General features: G+C 36.7%; 1 long non-coding RNA gene across 3 annotated transcripts; it reads left to right on the top strand.

Annotated features, from left to right (window-relative positions):
* Positions 1-14,879: 14,879 nt before the first annotated feature.
* On the top strand, positions 14,880-22,840 carry LOC128665065 (uncharacterized). Of its 3 annotated transcripts, none has more exons than XR_008402987.1 (3): positions 14,880-15,041; positions 20,288-20,401; positions 22,648-22,840. It is a non-coding gene; the product is annotated as an uncharacterized LOC128665065 (long non-coding RNA). The 3 variants fall into 3 exon arrangements; XR_008402986.1 differs by having other exon boundaries at positions 20,288-20,426; positions 22,648-22,696; XR_008402988.1 differs by having other exon boundaries at positions 22,645-22,695.
* Positions 22,841-24,578: the final 1,738 nt, after the last annotated feature.

Genomic DNA, 24,578 nt, shown 5'->3' with positions numbered 1-24,578 from the left:
TATATATAAATATGTGACACTATGGACATCTCTAATCAATACATACTGTCTGATCAGATGCCTTTTAATAACAGGGCGATGTCATGATCAGATACCTTCTATCATTACATTCATTAATATTCAGGCAGTCAGTTTCAATATGTCATAGCCCTATTGTTTAATGCCCTGCAACAATCCCCACAGGTTATTTTAGTTTACATTTTTTATTTTTTTATGCTTTGTATATTTATGACAAACTTATATAATTATTAAGTATTTACTTGTTTATACACATACCACATTTATGTGTTATTTTCTTTAGGCTGTTGTCTACATTTTTAGCACCAGTGAGTGTTGTTTAAAGAAACCATGACTACAGTTACCATGGCGATCTGTATACACATATACACAAGATCGGACAGTGTGTTCCATAACTATGGCGATCTATATACACTCGCACATCAGGTTCGCCAGTTTGATTCACTAGATGAGGTGCTTTCACATATTGACACTAAGTACATGGTTGTTCATGATAGAGTATGTGTATTTGTGTTTGTTTTAATATTCAATTTTGTAATTAAAGTATTATTGCCGAAAACCGGAAGTGATGTATCACAACTTCCGGTTGCGGCTTTCACTATGGAACGCAATTTGCGTTCCACACTCAAAGTTTTGGCGCACTTTCAGGAGGGCACTAGGTTTGTGTTTGATGTTGTTACACTATAAAAGGTTTGATTTATGTCTTTTCTATATGCTGATGAAGGGGTTGTGAACCCCGAAAACGTTCCTAAATAAAAGTTTTTTGTGGAAGTCTTGCGAGTGCATCTCTATCTTTATATATGCTCTGTATTCTTGCACCCAGGCTGTTAACCTGTGGTGGGCTGAGCTGGAAATTGGCTTGTATATATATATATATATATATATATATATATATAAATAAATAAAATAAAAAATCATATCTGCCAAAAGGTCACCTACCATTTGTGTACTGAGGAGGAAACATTTCTGCATGGTTTTAAATATAGAATTTCTACAACATTGTCAAATAATCAGAAATACACTTCTGCATATTGCTAACAAATTGTGTTTTTATGGACCCCTGGCCCCACCATACAACTACTACACTGAAGTTACAATCCGGAATAAAAAACATTTACTAAGTAAGTCCTACCTCCTCTGCAAATGAAAGTGATCTGCCGTCTGACTCAGGCACACACTGTACAAACTGAAGTGCCAAGTCTGTCTCACACTGTGCATGTGCAGTGATTTAGTGCACACTCAGAAATCCTCTCAAATGCTAATGCTTTCCTCCTTGCAATGACATGTCCCACGCTCCATAGCACTCAATAGCATTAGTTTTAAATTATAGTTGTGCTTGCCTCATGGGGCCCAGTGGGCCCCTGACAGGAGTCACCCCTTTCCCCCCCTGATGGTGGCTCTGTGCATCGGGTTAGCGCGTGAGCGAAAACAGTTTACTTTCAACTTGTAATATGAGCTCTACCTGATAAGCGCAAAAAACATTCTTCTAGCAGAGTTAGTGCTTGAGCGGGAGCGTTAAATAATGCTCCACTTGTAACCTGGTCCTTAATCTTTTCTTTTTATTGCCCAGTCTAAGATATGGCTTTTTCTTTGCAACTCTGCCTAGAAGGCCAGCGTCCTGGAGTCGCCTCTTCACTGTTGATGTTGAGACAGCTGTTTTGCGGGTACTATTTTATGAAGCTGCCAGTTGAGAATACGTGAGGCATCTGTTTCTCAAACTAGACACTCTAATGTATTTGTCCTCTTGCTCAGTTTTGCACCACTATTTCTATTCTGGTTAGAGCCAGTTTGTGCTGTTCTATGAAGAGAGTAGTACACAGCGAAGTACAAGATCTTGAATTTCTTGGCAATTTCTCGCATGGAACAGCCTTCATTTCTCAGAAGAAGAATAGATTGATTAGTTTCAGAAGAAAGTGTGTTGTTTCTGGCTATCTTGAGCTTGTAATCAAACCCACAATTGCTGATACTCCAGATACTCAGCTAGTCTAATGAAGGCCAGTTTTATTGCTTCTTTACGTACAGACTATAAGTGGAGCGCACAATATTGTTTTCACTAAAGGTATATTTGTGCTCCATTTTGTAATACCAGTGCACACAAATGTGCGCTGGTATTACAAGTGAGGCACTGAAGCATTGCGCTCACGAGAGCTTGCTTTCATTGACTCCAATGGGAGCTTCATGCCGCGAGCGCAGCAAAGGGAGTAAGTCACGTAGTGATGAGCAGCAAATGTAAATATATATGTATACAATGATTTGAAAAGAGGGAAAAAAAGAAAAATAGAAAGTAAAGAAATAAAGTATGCCCTAGCCAGCACTACCCGTTAATAAGAAATACCAAATTCAAGTGGAAAGCACTATGTGTGATTAGCACTGCTCATAGGTGACAGGCTCCTCTCCCATATATATATATACGGCACTGCATATGAAATATACAAAAAGTAATAATTTAATTCAATAGCATAATTAATACATATACTGTATAATGTACAAACTACAAGCAAAATTAGTGCCTATATCTACTTAAAAAGGTACCTATACACCAATGGCCATTGGATACTATATGCATATATAGGAGCTCAGAACATCTTAGAATTTTAATGTTCTTAATAGTAGTCATCCAAATTTTTTTTCCTATCTGTCAGTATGATCATATAGATGGATCGACACAACAGTGGCTTCCAGTGTGGAGTCTTGTAAAATTAGACTATATCAAATACCATCCTGTATGAGAGTCAGATGCAATGTCTCTTAGTAACAGCAGCACAGAGAAGTGATTAATTTGCTGAATAGTGGCACTTATGTTAGTGCAAGTGAAGCAATTAAGATATGCAGAGCCATAAATCAGCAGGGAAACAAGTTCATCTGCACAGTATAGTCAGTCTATGGTGTTTGTATGTGGATGCAGCCTTACAATCTCCCACCTTGTATGGGTACAACCTACTGAGGGGTTTACCCTTGCCTAAGGGACCCTTTCCTGTGGAGTAAAAAGAGAGCCGTCAATCTCCCCAATCTTCACAGCGGTCCGTGACCGCTGCAATGTCCAGTCCCAAATATATGACCTTATGCGACTAGTACTCCTGCTTTATCTTCAACCATGATTTTTGTCCATATGGCAGTTGTTGCGCTATTCAATTGAGATAGGTTGGATGGATGTAAATGAGCTTATCCCTCTGATCCCTTGGTGTTCAGGAACAAACTCGGCCGGCCTAGCCGAGTGTAATGATTGATTCCAATCACGCAACACGTGTTTCGCCACTGGGCGAACTCTATGCGGCTTTCTCAAGCATAACATATATATTTACAGGAAACACACAGTTCCCATAGACCGCTATGTAAAGGTACTTTTTAGTGGCCCCCACAGCCGCCCAGAAAAAAATAATTAAGGGGTAAGAAGGAAATGTTCTACATATTTGTTTACCCAGTCATACATACACATATACACAAAAATATGTGCTAGATTATGAGTGGAGGGGTAATTATTTGTCAAGCTCGCTCACTAACTCCGCTAGAAGTAAGTTTTTTGCGCACATCAGATACTGCACGTATTACAAATTGAAAGTAAAAAGTTTTCGCTTGCTTGCTAACCCAATCCAAGCAAAAAGCCAAACATACGTATTCCCCCATAGACTTCCATGGAGTGGGAAAAAAAAAAACCCTACTCGTGCGTAAACCTGAACAAGTTTAACCAACTAATCGGGTTCATATATATATATATGATTATATATAGTTATAGAGATATACATATATATATATATATATATATATATAAATAAATAAAATAAAAAATCATATCTGCCAAAAGGTCACCTACCATTTGTGTACTGAGGAGGAAACATTTCTGCATGGTTTTAAATATAGAATTTCTACAACATTGTCAAATAATCAGAAATACACTTCTGCATATTGCTAACAAATTGTGTTTTTATGGACCCCTGGCCCCACCATACAACTACTACACTGAAGTTACAATCCGGAATAAAAAACATTTACTAAGTAAGTCCTACCTCCTCTGCAAATGAAAGTGATCTGCCGTCTGACTCAGGCACACACTGTACAAACTGAAGTGCCAAGTCTGTCTCACACTGTGCATGTGCAGTGATTTAGTGCACACTCAGAAATCCTCTCAAATGCTAATGCTTTCCTCCTTGCAATGACATGTCCCACGCTCCATAGCACTCAATAGCATTAGTTTTAAATTATAGTTGTGCTTGCCTCATGGGGCCCAGTGGGCCCCTGACAGGAGTCACCCCTTTCCCCCCCTGATGGTGGCTCTGTGCATCGGGTTAGCGCGTGAGCGAAAACAGTTTACTTTCAACTTGTAATATGAGCTCTACCTGATAAGCGCAAAAAACATTCTTCTAGCAGAGTTAGTGCTTGAGCGGGAGCGTTAAATAATGCTCCACTTGTAACCTGGTCCTTAATCTTTTCTTTTTATTGCCCAGTCTAAGATATGGCTTTTTCTTTGCAACTCTGCCTAGAAGGCCAGCGTCCTGGAGTCGCCTCTTCACTGTTGATGTTGAGACAGCTGTTTTGCGGGTACTATTTTATGAAGCTGCCAGTTGAGAATACGTGAGGCATCTGTTTCTCAAACTAGACACTCTAATGTATTTGTCCTCTTGCTCAGTTTTGCACCACTATTTCTATTCTGGTTAGAGCCAGTTTGTGCTGTTCTATGAAGAGAGTAGTACACAGCGAAGTACAAGATCTTGAATTTCTTGGCAATTTCTCGCATGGAACAGCCTTCATTTCTCAGAAGAAGAATAGATTGATTAGTTTCAGAAGAAAGTGTGTTGTTTCTGGCTATCTTGAGCTTGTAATCAAACCCACAATTGCTGATACTCCAGATACTCAGCTAGTCTAATGAAGGCCAGTTTTATTGCTTCTTTACGTACAGACTATAAGTGGAGCGCACAATATTGTTTTCACTAAAGGTATATTTGTGCTCCATTTTGTAATACCAGTGCACACAAATGTGCGCTGGTATTACAAGTGAGGCACTGAAGCATTGCGCTCACGAGAGCTTGCTTTCATTGACTCCAATGGGAGCTTCATGCCGCGAGCGCAGCAAAGGGAGTAAGTCACGTAGTGATGAGCAGCAAATGTAAATATATATGTATACAATGATTTGAAAAGAGGGAAAAAAAGAAAAATAGAAAGTAAAGAAATAAAGTATGCCCTAGCCAGCACTACCCGTTAATAAGAAATACCAAATTCAAGTGGAAAGCACTATGTGTGATTAGCACTGCTCATAGGTGACAGGCTCCTCTCCCATATATATATATACGGCACTGCATATGAAATATACAAAAAGTAATAATTTAATTCAATAGCATAATTAATACATATACTGTATAATGTACAAACTACAAGCAAAATTAGTGCCTATATCTACTTAAAAAGGTACCTATACACCAATGGCCATTGGATACTATATGCATATATAGGAGCTCAGAACATCTTAGAATTTTAATGTTCTTAATAGTAGTCATCCAAATTTTTTTTCCTATCTGTCAGTATGATCATATAGATGGATCGACACAACAGTGGCTTCCAGTGTGGAGTCTTGTAAAATTAGACTATATCAAATACCATCCTGTATGAGAGTCAGATGCAATGTCTCTTAGTAACAGCAGCACAGAGAAGTGATTAATTTGCTGAATAGTGGCACTTATGTTAGTGCAAGTGAAGCAATTAAGATATGCAGAGCCATAAATCAGCAGGGAAACAAGTTCATCTGCACAGTATAGTCAGTCTATGGTGTTTGTATGTGGATGCAGCCTTACAATCTCCCACCTTGTATGGGTACAACCTACTGAGGGGTTTACCCTTGCCTAAGGGACCCTTTCCTGTGGAGTAAAAAGAGAGCCGTCAATCTCCCCAATCTTCACAGCGGTCCGTGACCGCTGCAATGTCCAGTCCCAAATATATGACCTTATGCGACTAGTACTCCTGCTTTATCTTCAACCATGATTTTTGTCCATATGGCAGTTGTTGCGCTATTCAATTGAGATAGGTTGGATGGATGTAAATGAGCTTATCCCTCTGATCCCTTGGTGTTCAGGAACAAACTCGGCCGGCCTAGCCGAGTGTAATGATTGATTCCAATCACGCAACACGTGTTTCGCCACTGGGCGAACTCTATGCGGCTTTCTCAAGCATAACATATATATTTACAGGAAACACACAGTTCCCATAGACCGCTATGTAAAGGTACTTTTTAGTGGCCCCCACAGCCGCCCAGAAAAAAATAATTAAGGGGTAAGAAGGAAATGTTCTACATATTTGTTTACCCAGTCATACATACACATATACACAAAAATATGTGCTAGATTATGAGTGGAGGGGTAATTATTTGTCAAGCTCGCTCACTAACTCCGCTAGAAGTAAGTTTTTTGCGCACATCAGATACTGCACGTATTACAAATTGAAAGTAAAAAGTTTTCGCTTGCTTGCTAACCCAATCCAAGCAAAAAGCCAAACATACGTATTCCCCCATAGACTTCCATGGAGTGGGAAAAAAAAAACCCTACTCGTGCGTAAACCTGAACAAGTTTAACCAACTAATCGGGTTCATATATATATATATGATTATATATAGTTATAGAGATATACATATATATATATATATATATATATATATATATATATATATATATATATATATATATATATAAAAATATATATATATAGGAATAAAATCTGTTTAAAAATACATAGAAAATATTCCCCTATGTGAAGAACATTGGAATGTTAAATATTTACAGTAATTGCATAGTTAAACACTTTACTAAATATGAATATTGCATACAAAATAGTTTACATGTTTTCAGCTACTTAACTGCAAAGGGCTCCAATGCACTTATAGATATATGTCTAGATATGTATACAAATGTATTTATGTATGTTTTACTGTATATTTACTGTACAATTTCCACATTCCAATATTCTTAACTTACAAGGTAGGTCGCAATAAACAGTTATCGCTTGCATGTAACAGTTAACAATCCACTAGTAATCTGGTTCTTAAAGGGACAGTAAACATCAAAAATAATGTTACATAATGTTGCACAAAAAGCAGAATTATGTAACATTATCTTAGTGACAGCTTGAAAAAAACAAAAGATTTCAGCGATTGTAGCCCCCCCCCCCCCCCCCAAGTTATACTTATTATTATTTTCTCTACAGGCTCTTCTGATCAGGTCTTTCAAAAGCGATTTGCGCCCGATCACTCAGTTTAGCTAAATGTAGAGCGCTCCCGATCTGGGCCTAGTTTCCATTGATGTGGTAAGTTTTAGAAACTGGTGGTAACATAAAAAATCTCCACAGACTTTAATGGAGGTAAAGGTTTTTATTACCAGTTTCCAACCTTTACCAGCTCAATAGAAACAAGCCCCTGGTCGGGTAGCAGGAGCACACTACATTAAACTCAATAGTGCAATCAAGCGCCCGCAAATCACCTTTGAAAAGAAGACCTGATCAGAAGAGCCTAGCGAGGAAACAAGGTAAGTATAACTTTGTAGGGCTATGTGCATAATTATGTTACATTATTTTTTATATGTACTGTCCCTTTAAACATTAATGAGAATGGAACAGATGTGATATTAAGGTGATATACATTATAACACTGTAATCATTTCTCAATTCCAGTAAGCAAACAAAAACTAATAAGAAACTGAAAGGAGCACTACATACAGTAGAACAGAATAAGTGACAAATACATAATTTAAAGACAATGCAATAGCACACGCTTTGAATTTGAAATGAACAGTAGAATATTTTGTATCACCTCCCCTTGTATCACATGACAGCAATTAGCCAATCACAAAATGCATATACATATATACAGTGCACTTTGTACATGCTCAGTAGGAACTGGAGCCTCAGAAAGTTTGAATATAAAAAAAAAATGTGCACGTTTTACAAGTATATTATAAAGTTTCTTTTTTTTACTTGCATGCTTTAACTGAACCATGAAACTTTAATTTTGACTTTAAGGGCCCTTTAAGAAGCTTGGTGCTGAAACTGTATTCATTTCTGTAAATACATTTATTTATAAAAGAAGAATGCATGTACAACTGTAACATTATTATATTTCAGCAAACTTAAATGAATTTATTATTTTTTTTGTTTTAAATTATATCACAGGCAAGAGATTCTTAAAGGGACATTGTACACTAGATTTTTCTTTGCATAAATGTTTTGTAGATGATCCATTTATATAGCTCTTCTGGGATTGTTTTGTAACAATGTATAGTTTTGCTTATTTTTAAATAATATGGTGCTGATTTTCAGACTTCTAACCAAGACCCAACGTTTTAGATGTATACTGATGCATACAGACTTCAGATTGCTTCTGTTTGTATAATGTGTCTTTTCATATGCAGGAGAGGGGAGGGTCTGCTCTCAGCCCCTTTCAGTGGGTGTCCAACCTAACCTTATAATAGTGCTAAATTAGGAGCTACTAAGTAAGTTTTTGAAAGGTTTTATGCTGGATTTTTATATCACCAGTGCATTTTCTTCTGTATAGTAGTGTGTATTACATGCAACTAAACGAAAATTGGAGTATACTGTCCCTTTAAGTAACTGATCTATCGATTTCAAGTCTAGTACTTCAAGTATCTACTTTGGAATGTAGACAGTGGCCTCAAGGTCTCTATAAGGATCTGTATCTGTCACTTGAGCTAATGAACAACTTTCTGAACATAAGCACTGGATCAGGTCTTGCCAAAGGTGAAGTAGATCTCCATGTAATAGACATTCATTACATACTTTACTAATGTAGTTATTTTAAAAATAAAAGCTATAAACTAACTTTTTTGCCAAGTAATCACCCAATGAAAAATAGTATATCATTTAAAGAGACAGTCGGTTTTATAATAAATGGGTCTAATTCCTTACATGATTTAATTTTAAAGAAATTCCTTTCTTAAAATATAAACATATAGTCAAAGTTGCTCTTCTGTGCCATTCCAGAGGAGGATACCATGGGTGAGCCAATCAGGTGCAGGTAGTCATGTGTATGCTCCATTCACCTCCCAGAATGGAGGTATTCCAATAGTGCAACTTTGTCTATGTGTTTAACCCTTATTATGAGTAAATAATAGTAAATAAATAAGTAATAAAATAAAAAAAATAACATTTTAAATTTACACTAGTATCAAGAGCTTTGTTTCTAGCACAAATCGGAAGTTATTGTGAAATTTTTCTTGGTTATTGATATGCTTTATGTATGATTTAAAATATAATCTAATGGTCTAATGAACCAGACAATGTTTTCAGAGATTATGTAGTAATTAATATAAATTAACAGGAACGTAGAAGATTACAAGTGGAGCACTAGAATATTAGTATTAATCTGTGTTAACATTGCTGAAGTGCAATAAACAGAGCTTATATTTCTTGCCAAAAGTTATTTTGTATCAATTGAGCGATAGTCTAGGGCAGGCTCGCCATCAGGGGGTGAAAGTGATGACTCCTGTCAGGGGCCCACTGGGCCAGGGAGCCCCATGAGGCAAGCACAACTATTATTAAAAAAAAATGTGGGCAGCCACCAGAGGGCGCTACAGTAGAGTGAATACTTAAAGGGACATGAAACCCAAAAAATGTATTTCATGATTTAGAAAGAGCATGCAATTTTAAACAACTTTCTAATTTACTTCTATTATCTAATTTGCTTCATTCTCTTGATATACTTTGCTGAAAAGCATATCTAGATAGGCTCAGTAGCTACTGATTGGTTGTTGCGCATAGATGTCTCGTGTGATTGGCTCTCCCATGTGCATTGCAATTTCTTCAACAAAAGATATCTGAAGAATTAAGCAAATTAGATAATAGAAGTAAATTAGAATGTTTTTTAAAATTGTATTCTCTACTTGAATCATGAAAGAAATGTTTTGGGTTTAGTGTCCCTTTAAAGAAATACACAGCGCCAAAGGTAAAAACACACAAGCTCCTCCTATAAGCAAGATCTCCCAACCAGATCTCAGGTAAAATGACAAAAAGTGCAGTGTGAGGAGCGCTAAAACAGTCGAAAATTGAGAGCATATTCAAAAACAAACCCAATCAAAGAAATAGGTGATTTAAAAGATTCATTTTTTTCTCAGATAAAACGCCAATATGCAACTTGGCTAAAACTTGGCTAAATCTGCTAAAATCAGTAAAAGACATCCATATGAAACAGTATAGCTTTCATGTTGACATATATATCAGTTAATCTAACATAGTAACATATATAATAGAAAATAGAAAATGTCCCAAAAATAATTTCTTCCTTGTGGTACAAAGTCTAAGTTCAAAGATGGTGTCCAAAAATATGGTGTCCAAAAATATGTGTGTCCAAATGAAGAAATAGTAAATGTGGTGTACACCAAAATATATAAAAATATTAAAATACAAAACTGTGTAAAATGTGAAAAAATACATAAAAAATGGAGAATATGTAAATGTATATCCAAATTCCTTAAGTGTGATGTGTCTTCAAAATAATATATATTGGAACTCTTCAAGACTTTGTACCACAAGAAAGGTACGTAGATATATTAATCTTATATATATTTATAAGATTCATATATCTACAATAGGATTATCTACCAGGGAAGTTTTAGATCCACACATAGGAAGATACACCTTACTGTTTGGTCAATACACTGGAGATATACCCTACTTAGTGATTCATACGATATACCCATATTTTCATTCATTTTTTTCTACAACTTGATCTATTTCATACTACGAAGTTTTATTGCCAATCATGGAAGATACTGTTTCTAACATTAGCAGTTTAAGAACTGACATTAATTTGATATAGTACAAACATTAAATAAAGATAATAGTGACAATGTTGAAACAATTGTAGACAGATGCTACATTTAAGAATTTGGAGAAATGGCTAATCTCAGAAACTAAATACATAGCTGAGATCTCATGTCTCAAAAAATGTTTAGAATTAAACATTATTCCAAAAGGACTACTAATACACAAAAATTGTTTTTTCAATATTGAAAATCAAGAATTCTCAGAAAGATGGGAAAATACAATTAAAGAAACCTCACATAAACTGATGCAGATAATAATAGATTACAGAAGGCAGCTACTTATAGAATTAGACAAAAACATCATGGAAGAGGAAAGCAAAATGAAACATATCAAAGACTTAAATGTGTTTAAAACAAAACAGGAACAATTGTGTTAAAAAATTAAAATGATTAGAGATGAAATTATAACCATCCAAGATGGCGTCCCTTCAATTCCGATTGGCTGATAGAATCCTATCAGCCAATCTGAATTAAGGTAGGAAAAATCCTATTGGCTGATGCAATCAGCCAATAGAATTGAGCTTGCATTCTATTGGCTGATTGGAACAGCCAATAGAATGCAAGCTCAATCCTATTGGCTGATTGGATCAGCCAATAGGATTGAACTTCAATTCTATTGGCTGATTGCATCAGCCAATAAGATTTTTCCTACCTTAATTCCGATTGGCTGATAGGATTCTATCAGCCAATTGGAATTGAAGGGACGCCATCTTGGATGACGTCACTTAAAGGAACCTTCATTCTTCAGTCGCCGTCGGATGGAAGAGGAAGCTCCGCGTCGGATGTCTTCAAGATGGACCCGCTCCGCTCCGGATGGAAGAAGATAGAAGATGCCGCCTGGATGAAGTCTTCTGCCGGTCTGGATGTCCTCTTCTGGCCGGATGGGATGAAGACTTCGGTCCCTCTGGATGTCCACTTGTGCCCGGCTGGGTGAAGACGGCTCAAGGTAGGGTGATCTTCAAGGGGGTAGTGTTAGGTTTTTTTAAGGAGGGATTGGGTGGGTTTTAGAGTAGGGTTGGGTGTGTGGGTGGTGGGTTTAATGTTGGGGGGTATTGTATTTTTTTTTTACAGGTAAAAGAGCTGATTACTTTGGGGCAATGCCCTGCAAAAGGCCCTTTTAAGGGCTATTTGTAATTTAGTATAGGATAGGGAATTTTATTATTTTGGGGGGCTTTTTTATGTTATTAGGGGGATTAGATTAGGTGTAATTACTGTTTAAAAGAATTGTAATTCTTTTTTTATTTTCTGTAATTTAGTGGGGGGTTGCACTTTAGTTTATTTAATTTAATTGTATTTAATTGTAGTTAATTGTAGGTAATTTGTTTAATTAATTTAATGATAGTGTAGTGTTAGGTGTAATTGTAATTGTAATTTAGGTTAGGATTTATTTTACAGGTAAATTTGTACTTATTTTAACTAGGAAGTTATTAAATAGTTAATAACTATTTAATAACTATTCTACCTAGTTAAAATAAATACAAAGTTGCCTGTCAAATAAATATAAATCCTAAGCTAGCTAACAATGTAACTATTAGTTATATTGTAGCTACCTTAGGGTTTATTTTATCGGTAAGTATTTAGTTTTAAATAGGATTAATTTATTTAATAGTAGTAATTTTATTTTGTGTTATTTAAATTATATTAAATTAGGGGTTAATAAATGTAGGTAGGTGTCTGCGATGTTAGGGACGGCAGATTAGGGGTTAATAAAATGTAACTAGTGTTTGCGAGGCAGGAGTGTGGCGTTTAGGGGTTAATAAATTTATTAAAGTGGCGGCGATGTCCGGTCGGCAGATTAGGGGTTAAACATTTTAGTTAAGTGTTTCCGATGTTAGTGTACTTTTTAGCACTTTAGTTAAGAACTTTATGTTCCGGCGTTAGCCCATAAAACTCTTAACTACTGACTTTAAAATGCGTTAGGAGTCTGGACAGGAGAGGGTCTACCGCTCACTTTTTCCAGCGATCGAAATTCCCATTAAAAAGATAGGATACGCAATTGACGTAATGGGATTTGCGGTATGCTAAAATCGCGGAAAAATAGTGAGCGGTACACCTGTACCTGCCTGACTCGTAATACCAGCGGGCATTAAAAAGCAGTGTTAGGACCCCTCAACGCTGCTTTTTAAGGCTAATGCAAGACTTGTAATCTAGGCGTATGAGAAAACACAAACAATGCCCCTCCTAAAGAATCATTGAATTCAGACAAGCACATAGCTACCCCAGACATGAGGGACCATCAGAATAATTTTTTAGGTGAAGGGAGCATGACACTCACAGGCAGAAACAAACAGCAAAAGAGAAAAAACAGAACAAACGACACAGAAGAGTCCCCAATTGTAAAAAGAAGACCAACAGAGGAAACAGAGCAGGAGTTAAATTAAAATACAAAAAGGAGAGACAGACTAAGCCTAAAAACAAAAAATGAAAATGAACCAGCTCACACCTCATCTACAAATAGCACACAACACAAAGGAATATATAATTTAAGCACAACTACTCTAAACACTCAGGATATACAGGTTCTAAACCTAGGCCTATCATATGCTCCATCTAGGAGTCTGGACAAATTCCAGACCTATAAACACGTGAAAGAATTAGTAAGGAAACTTACTCTTAAAAGATTTTTCTGTAAAACTGCCCTTGAAATACAAAAAAAAAAGTATACAATATAACAAAGTGTATTACAGGTAGAAAGGATATAGTCCAAATGTAGCAATTGGTAGATTCCACCAGATGTAACCTCAAAGGAAAACGGCAAACATAGCGTAACACTTAAACTGGATTTCGGACCTTATTATAGTAACCTTACTCACATTAGACAGAGCTTAACTAAGCTCTCAGGATATAAGCAGGTGGTAAAGGTGTGGCTTCTCCAGACTTAGTCTCAGCAAGGTGATTTTTAACCTCAGGGAGGAGAATCTCTTTAATGAAATACTATTATTGCAAATCATCAAGGCACTGTGTGGACCTTACTCACGTGGTTAAGAGCTATAACTGAGCTCTCAGTTGATATGATCACTCACTCCCAGGAATGTAAGTAAGTAAATCACAGATGTATATATATATAAAAATACAATGTATTATACAACATAAAATGCACAACACATTCACAGGGGTATACAAAAGGACTAGTTCACCATCTAGTTGGATCTACGGTAGGGTTAAATGCTTACTCTCACCGAGCGCTTAGCTGCCGATATTGGAGCCAACTAGTCTGTGTACCAAAAAGTCCCACCTCCAATGACGTCCCGAAAATATGCAGCGTAAACCTCTGACGTACGTTTCACTGATCATTCAGCTTTTTCAAGGATTATCTTTATTACAAATTGCGACATTTGGACTATATCCTTTCTACCTATAATACACTGTGTTATATTGTTAAGTTTTAATGCAGCTTATGTTTCTTTGGGTTGTCTGTATTTTATAGCACAGCAGAGTGAAAGTAATATTTTCTTTTGCACAATGTATTACTTAATTACTCTTATATGTATATATATTTATTGAATATATATATATATATATATATATATATATATATATACTATCTATCTATCGAACATCTTTCTATCTATCTACGGTATCTATCTATCCATTTATAAATACAAATACATACAGAAAGAGAAGCGCTCTCTCAGGAAGGAACAACAGCTCAATAGCTTGTTCTATGGCGATTTACCACCTGGGAGCAGCCTCTTTTAGTACAATAGTGCTTTTCCCAAAGAAGAACTTTCCTGAAGTATATCAGTCTGATCCCGCCTAACAAGGTCAGTTCAGCCGAAAATACCAGGAAATCTTTCTCTGAACAAGAAACATGGTAACCCCAGATGATCGTTTCGTCCTTCTTTGGGCCTTGTCAGTGAGATGCAGGCATATTTCTCTAAGCACATTCGGCAAAGAATCCATGTCTGGTTTCGCCAATTATCCTTAGGGAAAGTTCCCCAGGGTCATATTACAAATACATACAGAAAGAGAAGAGCTCTCTCAGGAATGAACAGCTTGTTCTTATATACCTCCAGCAGCGGGCTACCAGGCTGCCACTTGCGCCATTTCATTTCTGCTATGCTCACTCCTTCTCTGCCTGCCCAGCTTACATGACTCCTCATGCAGTGCACCTGTCAGACAAGCAGAGAAGAGACACATACAATAGAAAGGCAACAGAGCAATCGTTAGCTTTTAAATTGGCTGTCTTTACCGCAGTGGATTTTAAAGGTAAAATATTAATTTGTTTACAGCTATTTACTGTGTGCCTTAAAGATAGTATCTAAATAAGTTACAAATGGTTACATTCACTGCCCCTTTAATTTGTGTGCTAATCTGAAGCAATTAATGGTGTTTTATAATAAAAACTGAATCCCGGTGTTTTTATGGAAGCTTTGGGCACAGACTTCTGAATTAAAAAGAAAAAAAATTTCAATTTTCATATTCACAATACAAACAACAGGTTAGAAGTTCAGACTCCTATCTAGATTCTGATTATCCAATGAATTATATAATTTTTTTCTTTTTGACATACACACATTTCTTTCCTTTTTATAAATAAATATATATATTATTTAAAAAGAATAGTGTTCACCACACAAATTAACACGTGTTTATACAATAACTATTAAAGTAAACAAAGTGACAATCTATACAAGCATCCATCTTCTATAAGAATTTAACATTTTTCATATGCTTAATATAAACAACAGGTTTAAAACTCAGTCTCCCACTTTTTATCTGTCACTATTTTAAACCAAATATATTTTCTTTTAAATGCAAAAGAATAGCATCTATTATAACAAACAATCTAGTGAGGTTACATATGTAACAACTGGCAGTAAACACAAAGTGACAAGATTGCTTTATTTCACTTATTTTCATTTTGCAACTAATAGGTTAAAAGTTTAGATTCCCACATATTTACACATTCTATTTCAACCTTGCTAATTTGTCTAAATTTTTAAATTGTAACAGCTGGGATCCTGTGTTGGTTCCACAGCTAAATGCACACAAATGTTTTTCTATTGGATTACATATCTGATGACAACTTCCTCTTTTGATACACAAATGTGTATAAATTGCTAACAATTGTTAATGATGACATTCACTTTTTTATCTGATGAAACAACCCTTGTAGGTTGAGAAACGCGTCATAAAGTATTAAAAGTCATTTTTATTTGAAGTTGTCTTTGTTGTGGTTCATCAATACCAACTGAACAACACACATAAGATTACTCCTTTGCAGCACCTGAAGTCCAGACAACAGGAGATAAACACCAAGTTGCAACTAGTGATGTCCCGATCTGTTCGCCCGCGAACGGTTCACAGCGAACATAGGTTGTTCGCGTTTGTGGGCGAACACATGGCGATGTTCGATCCGCCCCTATGTGTCATCATTGTGGAAACTTTGACCCTTTATGTCACAGCCGCCTGACACATTAGAGCCAATCAACATCAGACACTCCCTCACAGACACTCCCAGCTACTCGGAATCCGCCATTTTAGACTCATAACGACCTTGCTTTTTTAATGAGAGGACGTGTTGTGTTTTTGCTCCTGACATTAATAGGAAAAACATAGCTAGGCTAGTGTATTTACAGTCCAGAAGGACTCCACTCATCTCTGCTGCAAGCACAGCACCCCAAAAAGCCCTTTTTAGGGCTATATTTCGTGCCGTTTTTTTTTTTTTTTTTTTTTTTATTAGCATTTGCCTGGCTTTCAGCTGTGTGTTTAAGGCTCACAGCATATGCTGTGACTACTGCCACCACTGATATCTCCCTAACAACATTAGTTTAAATTTAACTAACCCAAAAATATAATTATTTTTCTAGTGTAATTTTTTTTCATTTTCTATCAGGCCAGTGTCACACAGCATATACTCTGGTTCATTGCTCTGTGCCAGCCAGCAGCCACCAGTGTTAATATCCGTTTATAACATTATTTTTAATTTAAAAAAAAAACACAAAAAAATATTTTTCAAGTGTAATCTAATTACATTTACTATCATGCCTGTGTCTGTCAGGCTCACTCAGCATTAATATACCTCTTTTTTTTCAGTCTTTTGGTTAATTGGTCTGTGCCAGGCAGCCACCCAGCACTCATATCTATTTTTCTTTCACCTTAATTTTAATATAAAAAAAAAAAAGTTTAAATTTGTTTGCTAGTGTAATCTAATATAATTTTCTATCCGGCCTGTGTGTTTTGCTGACATAGAGAGCCTACTGTGTTTACTTGCTGCCCTCCCTAGTCTATGAGCCACGACTCATATGTGTTTAACCTTTTTTTGATTTCCCCCCCCAAAAAATAATTTCAATCATTTTTCTAGTGTAATCTAATAGTATTTTCTATCAGGCGTGTGTGTATCCGACATACAGAGCCTACTGTTTTTAATAGCTGCCCTTCCAAGGCTATCAGCCACGACTCATATGTATGTGCTTAACCTTTTTCTTAAAATTTCTAAAAAAAAGTCTTTAAATCATTATGCTAGTGTAATCTAATTGTATTTTCTATCAGGCCTGTGTCTAACTGTCTATCTGACTTACACAACATACTGTTGTTATAATTGCTGCCCTACGTAGCAGCCAGCCAGTGCGACTACTCATAGAGTCATATGTGCATTGCACTTCTTAACATAATTTTAATATTAAAATCTAAAATTTTAAAATATTTTGCTAGTGTAATGTAACTTAATTTTCTATCAGTCCTGTGTTTTTGTCACTTACACAGCATACTGTGTTAAATTGCTGCCCTACCTACCATCCACGACTCATATCTGCCAGCCTGTCTGCCAGGCCCAAGTAGCCAATTAGTGGCACCAATCACAATTCTTGTAACAGTAATAAAAAAATAAAAAAACATAATTTTTTGGACTGCAAATATTCAGTCTCCTAGTGCCATTGAATTTCATTTACCTGCTGCCTGCCACTGCCAGCCTTTTGTGCCAGGCCGTCTAGCCAACTATTTACACCAATCATAATTGTTGTCACAGTCAGACAGTATAGTTATTAATTTAAATAAAAAAAATTTTTAGTGTTGATCTTAATCCTCAGTTTGCTCGTGCCTTTGAATTGCACTTTTCTACAGCCTTCCAAGCCTGTGTGCCAGGCCTACTTAAAAAATAACAGTAACAGGGATGATGAGATGAAAGAGCTAAGAATAGTAGAACTTGAAACAACAGAGTTAGCCATGGGTGTTAGTGCAAAACCGCTTGGCTTTTTTTTGGCTTTGGGTGCGGCTATTCATGCAGGCCATATAGAGCTGAAAACATTCGGTGTCGTATCAGCTATTAAACTAATAAGAACAGTACTACCAAAATACAGCCAATGAAGGGCCTTAGGAAGACTGGGCCAAGGTTGGATTGTAGTATTTGGTTAGGCTAATCATGATGGCCATGTAGACCACCACCACCGAGAGTCCTGGAAGTAACAGGGATGATGAGATGAAAGAGCTAAGAATATTAGAACTTGAAACAACAGATTTCAAGGGATGATGAGATGAGGGATGATGAGATGAAAGAGCTAAGAATAGTAGAACTTGAAACAACAGAGTTAGCCATGGGTGTTAGTGCAAAACCGCTTGGCTTTTTTTTGGCTTTGGGTGCGGCTATTCATGCAGGCCATATAGAGCTGACAACATTCGGTGTCGTATCAGCTATTAAACTAATAAGAACAGTACTACCAAAATACAGCCAATGAAGGGCCTTAGGAAGACTGAGCCAAGGTTGGATTGTAGTATTTGGTTAGGCTAATCATGATGGCCATGTAGACCACCATGTAGTAATAAGAACAGTACTACCAAAATACAGCCAATGAAGGGCCTTAGGAAGACTGAGCCAAGGTTGGATTGTAGTATTTGGTTAGGCTAATCATGATGGCCATGTAGACCACCACCACCGAGAGTCCTGGAAGTAACAGGGATGATGAGATGAAAGTGCTAAGAATAGTACTACTTGAAGCAACAGAGTTAGCCATGGGTGTTAATCCAAGACCGCTTGGATTTATTTTTGTATTGGGTGCAGCTAATCATGCAGGCCATATAGAGCTGACAACATTCGGTGTTGTATCAGCTATAAAAATAATAAGAACTGTACTATCAAAATACAGACAATGAAGGGCCTATGAAGACTGAGCAAAGGTTGGATTGTAGTATTTTGTTCGGCTAATCATGATGGCCATGTAGACCGCCCGTAACAGGGATGAAAGTGCTAAGAATAGTACTAATTGAAACAACAGAGTTAGCCATGGGTGTTAGTCTAAGACCACTCGGCTTTTTTTTGGGTTTGGGTGCAGCTAATCATGAAGGCCAGATAGACCTGCCACCATTTGGTGTTGTAACAGGTATGAAAATGCAAAGAATAGTACTACTTAACACAACCTACTTACCATGGGTCCCAGAGCATATGTTTGGTTGTTATATTTTGTAAGGGTAATCATGCAGGCCATATAGACCTCCACCGATAGGGTGAGTATGAGTAACAGCTATTAAAATGCGAAGGACATTACTAATTAACACAACATAGTTACCATGGGTCGCAGACCAAGAGCAGATGTCTTATTATTATATTTTGTATGGGTAATCATCCAGGCCGTATAGACCTCACCAAATAGGGGGAGTTACAGAGATTAAAGTGCTAAGAATGGTAGTTCTTAAAACACAACCTCGTTAAAATAGGTAGCAGACCACATGTCTTATTATTATAATTTTTCAGGGTAATCTGGCAGGCCATATAGAACTCCCCCGATAGGGGGGGGGGGGGAACAGCGATTAAAGTGCTAAGAAAAGTACTAATTGACACAAGCTAGTTGGGTCCAAGAATGCATGTTTGATTATTAGAATTTATTAGGGTAATTATATATCTAACAAATCTATCTATTTCTCTTCTATCGATTCTATCTAACTATAAATCTATGTATATCTATCTATCCTATCTATCACTATCAATCTATCTTCTGTCCGGGATGTTTTGAGACAGCCACTTTGGGAATGTTAGTTGATTTAGACCCATTATGGCTTAAAAGCAGACTCTGCATCAACTATGTAATTTTCCATGGGAGTTTTGCCAGGGATCCCCCTCCAGCATGCAACAGTCCAGGTGTTAGTACCCTTGAAACAACTTTTCCATCACTATTGTGGCCAGAAAGAGTCCTTGTAGGTTTTAAAGTTCGCCTGCCTATTGAATTCAATGGCGGTTCGTGCGGTTCGCGCGTTCGCGAAACAATACCGGAAGTTCGAGTCCGCGGTTCGCGAACCGAAAATTTTAGGTTCGCGACATCACTAGTTGCAACTAGGACAAGTGCCTTTGGAGCTTGGCTCCTACAGTGTAGTAGCCACTGGTAAGTGCTAGCCTGCTCTCTTGCACTGGTCACAGTACAGTGCCACACCATCTGGTAAGCATAATACCTACTTTTATCTGTACCTGCATTCCAGACGATATCACGCTATTGTGGCGCCCTCTCTCTATTCTTCTTCAACAGTTGTTCCACACTCTCTGGGATCAAGAGGAGCAGCCTGATTCACTATTCCTTTTAAGAGGACATCTTTATTCCTTATTTACCACCAGCATATGGACAGTAAACAGGACTAACACGGTAGATCTGATCTACTATATCAAAAGTACAATATTTGGTTTTACATTGTATATTGTTTTTCTTTTCAAACATCAGCGCTCTTTTATATCCCTTTATTGGGATATTTTCACAGGTTTATATAGTGTTGCTGATGTGGGGGGCCAGCGGTTTAGGGGTTAATAGGTTTATTTTAGTGTCGGCGATGTGGGTGGGGCGGCAGATTAGGGGTTAATAGGTTTAATATAGTGTTTGCAATGTGGGAGGGTGACGGTTTAGGGGTTCATAGGTAGTTTAAGGGAGTTAGTGTACTTTGTAACATTTTAGTTATGAGTTTTGTGAAACATTTTTGTTTTTCAAAATCCATAACTACTGGTCTCAGATTGCGGAATGAATCGTGTCGGTATAGACCATAATGCAAGCATTTTAGCCAGACCGCACAACCAGTAATACGGCGCTATGGAAAATCCCGCACTCAAACGTCATTTTTTTGAGTGCGGAAAGGAGGGTTGCGGTAAGGTTAAAATGTTTGCTTTACAGCCTATACCGCCGCAACTCATAATATGCGTTATCGGCCATTCCACGCGCAATGGCCAATTTTTCATCAGTATAGCCATACCGCAAAACTCGTAATCTAGGTGTAATTGTGTAATAGGATCACATATCTAATATTTACAGAGTGAAATATTAGGAACATTTACCTTTACCTTTTTATTTACCCACGGCACCCATCAGGCACCCATAATAAATTTTGTCTACATGATAGCCCAGATATAGATTAAATTTGCTAGCTGTTACTGGATGAATTGGCCAGTGTCCATAGCTTTACTTGCCAGTTCATCCAGAGGTAAGAGGTAATGCCGGTTATTGTAATAGGAATAAATATGTTTGTAGGAATTACACCAGGTCTTAGATTTTCTCTTTCCATTTGGCCAATAGACAAGGGTGATATTCAGAGGAGAGACAAATTGTAATACCAACATAATTTATTTGTGAAGTGTAGTCAAATTACATAATAATGGTAGCATGCTTATGGGTACACTGACCAAAAAACAAAATTGAGAAGGCCAGAGGCGTAACTAGAAACCACAGGGCCCAGGTGCAAGAATCTAAGAAGGGGACCCCCCACCATCCCTCCAAAAAAAGGTTAATTTAATACATTTTTTTTTTTTTTTACATTTAAAACAGAAAAAAATGTGAATCAGATTAAATGTCTGCAAAAGGAGGTACCCTGTGCCCATAGTCTGTGAGATGTTCTGACCCCCTATTACTGTATATATATATATAGTGACACTATTTAACCCCCCAGTACTGTATATAGTAAGTTAGTGACACAGTCTGTAATCTGCCGGTGAGATGGCTGGCCTGACCCTACCCGCCCAGTACTTTATAAAGTGATCACAGTAGTCAGTGACATAGTCCACCCCCCCCATGCTGTATATAGTGGTACTGTATAGTGACACTGTTTACCCCCTGCCCCCCACCCATGCTGTAGTAACAAGGTCTGTAATTTGCTGGTTCCACAAACATACACACACATACATACATGCATAAATACACACACAGACACATACATACACACACACACACACCATGCACACACACATAAACACTAATGGGTAAAACAGAAACACTAACCCCTGTAGTCATGTCACACTCACATGATATCAGTGCAGGCAGTGGTAGGTGCACATTTTTTATTAAAAAAAAATTATATATTTTTTTTTTTTTTAAGCTGGGCACCCACCCTCAGGGGCCCAGTCGCACCTGCGACCTCTGCACCCCCTGTAGTTTCGCCCCTGGAGAAGGCCCTGGTTCAAACAGCTTTTTTGAAGAAGAGTCTGCGTAAGACTTGGTGTTACCAAGTCTTATGCAGACTCTTCTTCCAAAAAGCTGTTTGAACCTGGGCCTTCTCCTTTTTGTTTTTTGGTCAGTATACCCTATAAGCATGCTACCATCATTATGTAATTTGACTGCACTTCACAAATAAATTATAATAATATTAATGATGATTATAATAATAAACAGTACGCTAATTCTTAAGCCTAAGGTAACCTTTGGATATTGCTTTCTAACTTTTTGGATTGCTTTGAAAATTTATTTACTCTACCCCAAATTACAGTATAACCATTGAATTCTGGTAGATCTACCATGGATACAAGTTTACATTGATGGAGAGTGGCTGTATAAAAGTAGTTTGTTCTTTGCAGCTAAAATCTGATTGCTCTGTGAATACAGAAGGCCACCACACATACTTTTTGTTTCAGCAGGTCCAAATTATGATCTTTCTTGAATATCCAACAAGTTTACTACCATGGGCCCAACATATCTTATCTTGCACAGGAACAAAAATGTATCTGGAGGTAAGTTTTCTTCATATAATGCTCATGCAGAAATAGAAATGCTGACATAATTAGGGTATAAAATAAAAAGGTATTTACCTTGATTATTAGCTGCAACCAGATCTGCAGGGGACATGTTGTACGCAGAAACAAGCCAAAGTTGTCACAGAGAGGATAGAAACAGGTGTCAGCAAACAAGATATAACTCAGAGACATCAATGGTCAGGCTATATGAAAATGTTATGCAATATGACAGAATATATTATATCCATAGAGTATAAAAAAAATAAACACGCATTGGTTCAAAATATGTAAATGATAGAAATAAAAAAATATTTCCCTGACAAGAGAGAAAGATTATGCTCAATTTGAGTGTTGTTAGTTTAGTACGTCATATTGGTCTTTTATGTATTCTACTACATCATATATCTGCCTTTATTATTATTTATTTATTTGTTTATTTATTTGTTTATTTAAGGCTATATGCAGTCAACAACTGAAAATCATCATACACAATATACTTTGAACAGTCAAAGATAGTTCAGATGCTAACCAATTAAGGCTAAAGGCCAATGAATTTTCAGTATTATGACTTGCTTTGATTAAACTAAAATTCCTACTTTATATCCTTATGTGCCCCCAGATGTCAAATATCTTTCTTTCTTTTTTCAGGACAAATATTTTTTTATATGCAAATCGTTAATATTTATTTTTATAATATTATTTAAATATCATTTAAATATTTGAATATACACTTGAACATTTGAAAATACTGCTCTATTTTTAAAAATAGGTATGAATAGTCATTACTAAATATACTCCTATTTAGAGAGAAGATGGACTTTAGTATATATAGCTTGAGTTTAAATATCAGGTGGATGACATAAGAGGTCACATATAATAGGAAGTTAAAGGGACAGTCCAGTCAAAATTATTATTTATTTTTTATAATCAAATTTGCTTTGTTTTTTTAGTATTCTTAGTTGATACCTAAACCTAGGTAGGATCATATGCTAATTGCTAATTTCTAAGCCCTTGAAGGCCGCCTCTTATCTCAATGCGTTTGACAGTTTTTCACAGCTAGAGGTCGTTAGTTCATGTGTGCCATATAGATAACATTTCTTCTCATGCCCGTGGAGTTACTTATGAGAGGGCACTGATTGGCTAAAATGTAAATAAGGGGGCAGTCTGCAGAGGCTTTACATGGTAGTCACAGAGGTAAAAAGTATATTAATATAACAGTGCTGGTTATGCAAAACTGGGGGATGGGTAATAAAGGGATTATCTATCTTTTTAAACAACAAAACTTATGGAATAGACTGTCCCTTTAAAACATATGATGATCTTTCAGCAAATGTTGTAGCAATTACAAGCACATTAAACTCAGGTGTAATTCCCTAAAAAACTCCAATCAAATTATTGAAAATTAAAATAAATATTGCAATATATTTCCATTATTTATTTTGCCCTCTTTCAATATATTTTAAGTGAAACTGTTCCTTTTAGGACCAAGACCTTACACAATTCTACACATTGGTGGCTTAAAGGAACAGTCTACACCAAATGGAGACTTGCTTCATTGGAATCCTTGCCCTCTGATTACACTGTCATTATACTAAATCGTCATTTTTTGCATTCCTTGGAAATCAAATTTGTTTACCAGCATTGGCCTTTTTTAAATGGCCGCCAGACTCCACCTTTTAGTGATGTCATCGTGTCTTAAGGGCTTATGGAATCAAATATGCTGCGTTTTGCGCAAGATTCATGAATCCTAACATTTTTCTTTCATGGTTCAGATTGAGCATACAATTGTAAACAACTTCCCAGATTGAGCATACAATTGTAAACAATTTACTCCA

The sequence above is a fragment of the Bombina bombina genome, chromosome 6 (assembly GCF_027579735.1).
Source record: "Bombina bombina isolate aBomBom1 chromosome 6, aBomBom1.pri, whole genome shotgun sequence".
Lineage (NCBI taxonomy): Eukaryota > Metazoa > Chordata > Amphibia > Anura > Bombinatoridae > Bombina > Bombina bombina.
The sequence above is the reverse complement of the archived record's forward strand: the minus strand, read 5'-3'. Positions and strand labels throughout refer to the sequence as shown.